Here is an 8,046-nt window from a genome sequence, read left to right as displayed (position 1 = left end):
CTCAGTGTGGGCAAGACTAAGTCCAGGACGGCTGTGGAAGACTGGGGGAGCTAAGAAGGAGCACCTTGCTGGCTGCGGGGATCGAGCAAGGACTGAACCTAGAGCCTAGTCAGACCAAACAAAGGTCCTGTGATGGGCCCTGCTGATCTACTTAAAGACTGAGCCCAGGGAGGGCTGCCAAAAGGAACACACCAAATGAGGGTGCCATGGTGGGCCCCTGTTGGACTGTTATAGAAGACAAAGTCTCCAGGGAGGAAGTCTTGGCAGTACAGCTCCATGCCAGGGCCGTGGGGAAAAAAAAGACCATATACCCCAGAAGGTACAGACAGTGTGTGTGCCTCCAGACAGTGTGTGTGACTCAGCCAGAGGACTGAGTCACTGAAGACCTGCCAAAGAAACCATCTGCCAGGGGTGCGCTCATGAGAGGTGGGTACCACCCCATTCCAAAGCAGAGATTGTAGACACATCACTGGCCAAAGGGGGGCCGCTCATGAGAGGTGAGTGCTCACCCTGTGTGACGTTATTGATATAATCTGGGACCATATAGATCATTGTTGCAACCAAGGTCCTGTAGTGGCACGCAAATCTTGTATAAAGGGGGTCAAATGGGGTGTCTAAGACAAGGTTATGGTTTACTGGTTATGATTATGCTGTCTATATGTGTGTATCACTTTTGTAGTTGAAGTTATGAATATTGGCTCTATACTGTCTGTATTTCAAACTTATGCTATGCTGCTGGGTGACATCCCAGACAAACTGGTGTTAGCTCTGCCTAGCCTGCTTGATGGCCCATTAAGGACCATCAGCTATACAATGGACCCATTGAGAGAAGGCAGATACGCCTTGTAACTCAGCAAAGTATGCAGGGACTGGCCCATGTGACTCCAGACTCCATTTTGCTGTAATTTTCCACAGTAAGAACAAAGAGGTGTTCTTACACCTGGAAAAGACTATATAAGGCTGATGCCTCATCTCCATCTTGTCTTCAATCCTGCTTCATACCTCTGGAGGAACTTTGCTACAAGCTGAAGCTTTGAACAAAGGACTGAGGACCCATCCCAGCGGGGGATGTATTCCAGAGACTTGATTTGAACCTGCAGTTTATTCCATCGCTGCAAGCCTGAACCAAGAACTTTGCCATTACTGTATGTAATTGATTCCATTTAACCAATTCTAACTCTCATCTCTATCTTTTTCCTTTTATGAATAAACCTTTAGATTTTAGATTCTAAAGGATTGGCAACAGCGTGATTTGTGGGTAAGATCTGATTTGTATATTGACCTGGGTCTGGGGCTTGGTCCTTTGGGATCAGGAGAACCTTTTTCTTTTACTGGGGTATTGGTTTTCATAACCATTTGTCCCCATAACGAGTGGTACTGGTGGTAATACTGGGAAACTGGAGTGTCTAAGGAGATTGCTTGTGAGACTTGCAGTTAGCCAGTGGGGTGAGACTGAAGTCCTCTTAGTCTGGCTGGTTTGGTTTGCCTTAGAGGTGGAAAAAAACCCAGCCTTGGGCTGTAACTGCCCTATTTGAGCAATTTGTCCTGAGTTGGCACTCTCAGTTGGGTTCCACCAGAACCGCATTGTCACAGTGGCGTAGTCGTGCTTGGATCCACAGAACCAGGTCAATTAAGCTTTGGATCAGAACCCCACGTTATCCAAATTTGAATTTTGGGATTGAGAGTTTGGTTGGTTAAAGAGCAGTTGCAATGGGTGAGCAAAGAGCATATGAGGGCCTTGACAAAAAAGCCCTGAAAGATTTGTGTTCAGAAAAGGGGATAAGCTTTAGAAAGAAAGCTACAAATCAAGAACTGAGAGATCTGTTAATGGCCAGTGATCAGAAGGCAGAAGCAATTGAAAAGCAAAAGGCAGCAAGTAAACTTCAACTTGAACATGAACAAAGACTGGCAGAAATTCGATTGCAGGAACTAGAAGCTGAGGCAAAAGTGCAAAGATTTCAGCTCCAAGTCAAAAAAGCAAGGGAAGAAAAGCAGAAATTGTATCCTCTTGAAAGTCCGGTTTATAACAATGTTGGTATGTTGTATAACTCTGAGCAGTTGTCTGGGTGTAACCAAATGTACCCCAATTCTGCCACCTTTTATGTAAATGCTTTTACTGTGTGTTCAGTAAAGAGTGGCTCCATAACTTGTGCCAATGCTCTGTATGGGAGTGGTAATGAAAGATTCACAGAGAATGTAAAAGTCAATGGTAAAAGCTGTGTAGGGCAAATTATGGCTTCTAACATCACTCTTGTTAAAGCAGATCTTGTCAAAGAGGAAGATTATTTACCAAATCAGAGTGTGAATGTTGTAGTCCTCTATGAGTTTACTGTCCATGTGCCTTTAGCCAGAATCCACCTTGAATGGAATGGTGCTAAGCATGAGGTTATAGCTGGTGTAAGGAAGTTATTGCCTAAGGATCTTTTGATTGGGGAAAATGTTACAGCTTTGTTCAGTCCAGGTGGTCAGTCACAGGACAGGAATGATCTTAAACCTGTGTCTATTGTGGGCAATAATTTGCCTGGGGAGGGTTGCTCCAAAGGTTTGTCTGGGAAGAGCTATTTGTCGGTAAATGAAGTTTCTGAATGTCGGTCTAGTGTCTCAGAAGTGAATCTGGAGTTGAATCAAGAGCAGCAAAATCTTATTGGGCAGGAAAATGTTTCTCTGGAGCAGACTAAAGAGGATGGTCAGGTGGAAGCCCTAACTGAGGAAGGAAAGGGTGGATTTTTGATGGGTGATGCTTTGGTGGCTAGTACAGCTTGTAAAAGTGAATCTGAAAAGGGTAACTGTGATTTGCTGGCAGTGGCTCAGTGTAGTAAAAAGAGCAGTTTATCTGCTGGGAGTGGCAAGGTGCCTGGTAAGGAAGCTGCCCCACTCTCCCAGTCTTTGTCTGTAATCAGCCCTGTGTGCTGGGACAAAGGAGAGGAAGGCAGGAAAAGTTTGGAGGAGCCTGGGCAGCCTTGTGAGCTGATGGCTTTGTCTAGTCAGCAGTTTGGGAAGGCAGGGATAGTGGAAGATGAATGTCCCTATACCTTACCTGTTTCCTGTGTGGAGAATAGTGACAGTGAAGGAAATGTGCCTGTGTCTGTCAGGGGTATTGACTTGCCTATGGAGGAAGCTACCTCAGTCTCCAAGCAGTTGTCTGTGAACAGCCCTGTGTGCTGGGACAAGGGAAATGAAATCCCGAGCTATGTGTCTGGTAAAAAAGGTGTCTCCAGCTCTTCTTTGTCTGTGGAGCAGACAGAAGGTGCCTTTCGGCCTGTGATGGTTGAGGTTAGTGCAGTTGTCTCAAAGTTGGTTCTGAATTCAACTAAAGCCCAGGAAGGGAATGGTCCTAAGTCTGTGTCTGCTGGGGAGAATGGCACTGTAACTAAGTTGCATACAGTTAGTGTCTTAGCAAAATCCCAGAGACCAGACAATTCTGGTGCTTGTATTTTGCCTATTGCTAGTGTGTGGTTGGTAAAGGGTGTAGCAACACTGTCTAATCAGGGTAATACCCTAGCCGGGGCACACGGAGAGCATGCAGGTGATTTGGTTGTGTTACCTACTGATGGTTTGGAAACTTGTAGCAAGAAGGAAAGGATTCCTAAACTTGTGTGTGGCAAAGGAAAGGGAAATGTTTCTAACCTTTCAACTAGGAAGCCTATGGGTTTGCCTGAAAGGGGATTGTGTAGAAATCTGCCTGATGGGCCAAAGGAGATCCTGGATGTAAGTAAGACCCAGAAAAAGTCTGTTGTTGCTCAGGAAAGTGTTCCTTTAGAGCAAGCCCTAGGTGAAGAGGGTAAGGGCAGAATTTCTGTGAGGGGTGATTTGCTGCTTAAAAAAGCTCCTGGGGAAAGGAATCCTCATGGTAATTTGTGCAAGCAGTTCCCTGCAAATGAAGGGTGTGAGAGTAATTTAATCAAGGAAGTTTCAGTTCCTAACAGCCAGAAATTTTCTGTTGTGAATGGATCCACTGACTTTCCTTTCGAAAGATCCAGTGTGGGTAGCTTTGAGAAGGTCTCAGATGGAGTAAGAGCTGTTAAGAAAGTTGAGCAGCCCTATAACCGAGTGGCTGTGTGTGGCCAGCTTGTTGGGAAGACAATGGTGTTGGAACAGGAATGTCTCCATTCTAATTCTTTAAGTGAGCAGTCTGTGCTTCAGGGTCTGAGGACAGATTTGGTTACTGGTGTTTCAAAGCAGAACAGTTTTATGGCTAAATGCTTGAGGATGCAGGGGAGAGCAAGCAAACTCTCACCCTCAGACTCTTTGGATTTGTGTGGTATCTCTTTAAGACAGAGTCCAGCCTTGGAAATGATAACAGTTAAGGATATGAAAACTGGTGGACTGGCTTCTGTCTGTGGTAATGCAAATTACTTGTCTGGCTGGGAGGGGAAGGACTTGCTAATAGCTGTTAGCACAGAGAGCCCACCCCATCAGCCAGTAAATTCTGTTAAGCAAGAAAAATCAGGGTGTGATCCTGCAGGACAAGGAGGAAAGAGAAAACTGAATTTTGCAAAGGAAAGCCACAGGTTAACCCTAAAATGCCCAAACTCCAATGGTATTGAGCCAAAGGTGTGGCATGACAACCATGATTGTAGATGGACACTTGCAATGGATTTGTTGTTAATGCTAATGGTAATTTTGTAACTGATGTGTTGCTATTACCAAGAACTGTAAGAATGTACAATGTTCCTAATCTGTTGGAAAATCCCTTGAACATGTTAAAAGGAATACATGAGAACACACTTTATGTTAAAAGGCCTTGCTATACTAATGTTTCACAGTTGATGCCTGTAAACAGTATTGGAACTTTTCACAGAAGAAAAGACATTCCAGACCTAATGTACTGTATGAAAAGGGAAACTAAGGCACACTACCATATTGCCTTCATGGCTAAATGCCAAGATTCCTGTACTATGAACATCATTAATATCTGCATTTATTTGATGTTAATTGGGTTCCAAACATTTGCCCGAGCTTGTATGGATAAAGTAGCTGTTTTCTTTAGCTCTTGGCAAGGTCACTGAGACATACAGGAACCATGCTGCAAGAGCAGATCCAATCCACTATTGTTCTAACCAAGTTTTACCTTGTTTGTAAAGAGGTTCAATCATGTTGTTGAACACAATTTTGATAAACCATTTCGGTTGTTCTTTAGCCAGCTAAGCCATAGTGCCTAACCCCGATACTAGCCATAGTGAGATAAACCCAAGGATGGGGAGCTCTTGGGATGCAGTCAGTGATGTTTGTGTCATCCCTTCCTGCATCAATTTTGCATTGGGGGTGTGACGTTATTGATATAATCTGGGACCATATAGATCATTGTTGCAACCAAGGTCCTGTAGTGGCACGCAAATCTTGTATAAAGGGGGTCAAATGGGGTGTCTAAGACAAGGTTATGGTTTACTGGTTATGATTATGCTGTCTATATGTGTGTATCACTTTTGTAGTTGAAGTTATGAATATTGGCTCTATACTGTCTGTATTTCAAACTTATGCTATGCTGCTGGGTGACATCCCAGACAAACTGGTGTTAGCTCTGCCTAGCCTGCTTGATGGCCCATTAAGGACCATCAGCTATACAATGGACCCATTGAGAGAAGGCAGATACGCCTTGTAACTCAGCAAAGTATGCAGGGACTGGCCCATGTGACTCCAGACTCCATTTTGCTGTAATTTTCCACAGTAAGAACAAAGAGGTGTTCTCACACCTGGAAAAGACTATATACGGCTGATGCCTCATCTCCATCTTGTCTTCAATCCTGCTTCATACCTCTGGAGGAACTTTGCTACAAGCTGAAGCTTTGAACAAAGGACTGAGGACCCATCCCAGCGGGGGATGTATTCCAGAGACTTGATTTGAACCTGCAGTTTATTCCATCGCTGCTGCAAGCCTGAACCAAGAACTTTGCCATTACTGTATGTAATTGATTCCATTTAACCAATTCTAACTCTCATCTCTATCTTTTTCCTTTTATGAATAAACCTTTAGATTTTAGATTCTAAAGGATTGGCAACAGCGTGATTTGTGGGTAAGATCTGATTTGTATATTGACCTGGGTCTGGGGCTTGGTCCTTTGGGATCAGGAGAACCTTTTTCTTTTACTGGGGTATTGGTTTTCATAACCATTTGTCCCCATAACGAGTGGTACTGGTGGTAATACTGGGAAACTGGAGTGTCTAAGGAGATTGCTTGTGAGACTTGCAGTTAGCCAGTGGGGTGAGACTGAAGTCCTCTTAGTCTGGCTGGTTTGGTTTGCCTTAGAGGTGGAAAAAACCCCAGCCTTGGGCTGTAACTGCCCTATTTGAGCAATTTGTCCTGAGTTGGCACTCTCAGTTGGGTTCCACCAGAACCGCATTGTCACACCCTGTTACAAGATCTTAGAGAAAACATCATTTGTAGGAGGAAGAAAATATTATTTCTTAGAGGTATCATCATCATCATATGGTAGAGCATTAAACAAGTTGCCAGCCAGGAGTTCACTCATCTAGAGAAAAATATCATCAAAGGTGAAAAAAGCGTAGTAAAATCTGTTGCCTTCTAAAATATTAGTTAAAACAGAAAGTTGTATTAAATGACAGAATAAAAGATTTCAGATCTTTAAAACCAAATGTGATTGCTCTGTGCTGCAGAGAGCTACATTCCCCAAGGATTCAGCAGGTTGCTTGTTATTGACAAAGAGTGTTAGTGACTGGTATAGCTGAACCCATGTTAAGCACGGTCAGTATAGATTAAGACAATGTTTTCAGCCCCATTTTAGTCTCTGTGGTTTAAGGGCACACATCACGTAGACGTCATCTACATTAGGGCACTCAATCGACGGTGCTTCATTTGAGTGCATTGCGCAAGTGAGCACTACTGATTGAGTGCATCCAAGCTACTCACTTTAAATCAGTGCAAGGTTTGCACTTGTGTCCACATAAGGCTACCTTATATTGATTCAGTGATATCTTCTTCAGACACGCTACACATTGCTTAGAGCCCTTATCTTATTTCTTATCAGCACCCAGCATTTTAGGAATCCAAACCAAACTGCAGTGGCACAGTCCTACCAAAAACCTCAGCAGCTCTAATACACACGACCAGCTGGGTTGGATTTGAAGGGTTAAACACTGACTAGCAACTGCTAAAAGTAGGATAAAAATTTATTTTTAAAATTGCTGGGAGAGAAGTTATGGTTCTTCTGACCGACAGACTGCATTTGAGGACAGATGGAGCTTAGACTACAGAAAAGGGCCATTCAGCCAATTTTTGGTTCTGCATAAGGGACATGTGCCCCACTGATTACTGCTTTGGAATGATGTTCCCCAGTGGTTACTGCTTTACATAAAAACATAAGAACAGCCACGCTGGGTCACACCAATGGTCCATCTAGCCCAGTATCCTGTCTTCTGAAAGTGGCCAATACCAGATGCTTCAGAGGGAATGAATGGAAAAGAGCAATCATCAAGTGATCCATCACCTGTAGTCCATTCCCACTTCTGGCAGTGAGAGGCTAGGGACCCCTACAGCATGGGGTTGCATCCCTGACCATCTTGGCCAATCGCCATTGCTAGAGAGAGAGAGAGAGAGAGAGAGAGAGAGTATTTACAACATCATGATTACACACACACACACTCTCCCAAGAGTGTAGAATTTCAGCTGCCATTAATAAAATCCATTTTAACCAACTCTGTGGGCTGATTGTCCCCATATCAATAAAAACGCCTGTTATGTACGCTTCCACACAGACCTACGCGGCAAAAAATATTTATACTTCAAAGCAGCCTGTTCTCAATTAAAGGCAGCACTCTGATGGCTCAGTGACCTTTGCTTTGACTACAGTTAGCAAGCAAATATTTTGAAACAATCAAACAGGGTGGTACTGGTTTACGTAAGAAACTTTTCTTAGGGTGCTGCTGAAATCTGCTTGTATTATGAAAACTAAGGACGATTCTAGCTGACCCATGCAGGCGCATGCAAGGAGCCTTCTGATACTCCCTGCCCCCCAAATGTTTGCACCCCACACTGGGGCTAGCCACAATTGTAGTTCCTGCACTTCACTACCTGGACCTCCACCTGAA

The sequence above is a fragment of the Chrysemys picta genome, chromosome 1 (genome assembly GCF_011386835.1).
Source record: "Chrysemys picta bellii isolate R12L10 chromosome 1, ASM1138683v2, whole genome shotgun sequence".
Lineage (NCBI taxonomy): Eukaryota > Metazoa > Chordata > Testudines > Emydidae > Chrysemys > Chrysemys picta.
Note: the sequence above shows the minus strand (reverse complement) of the source record.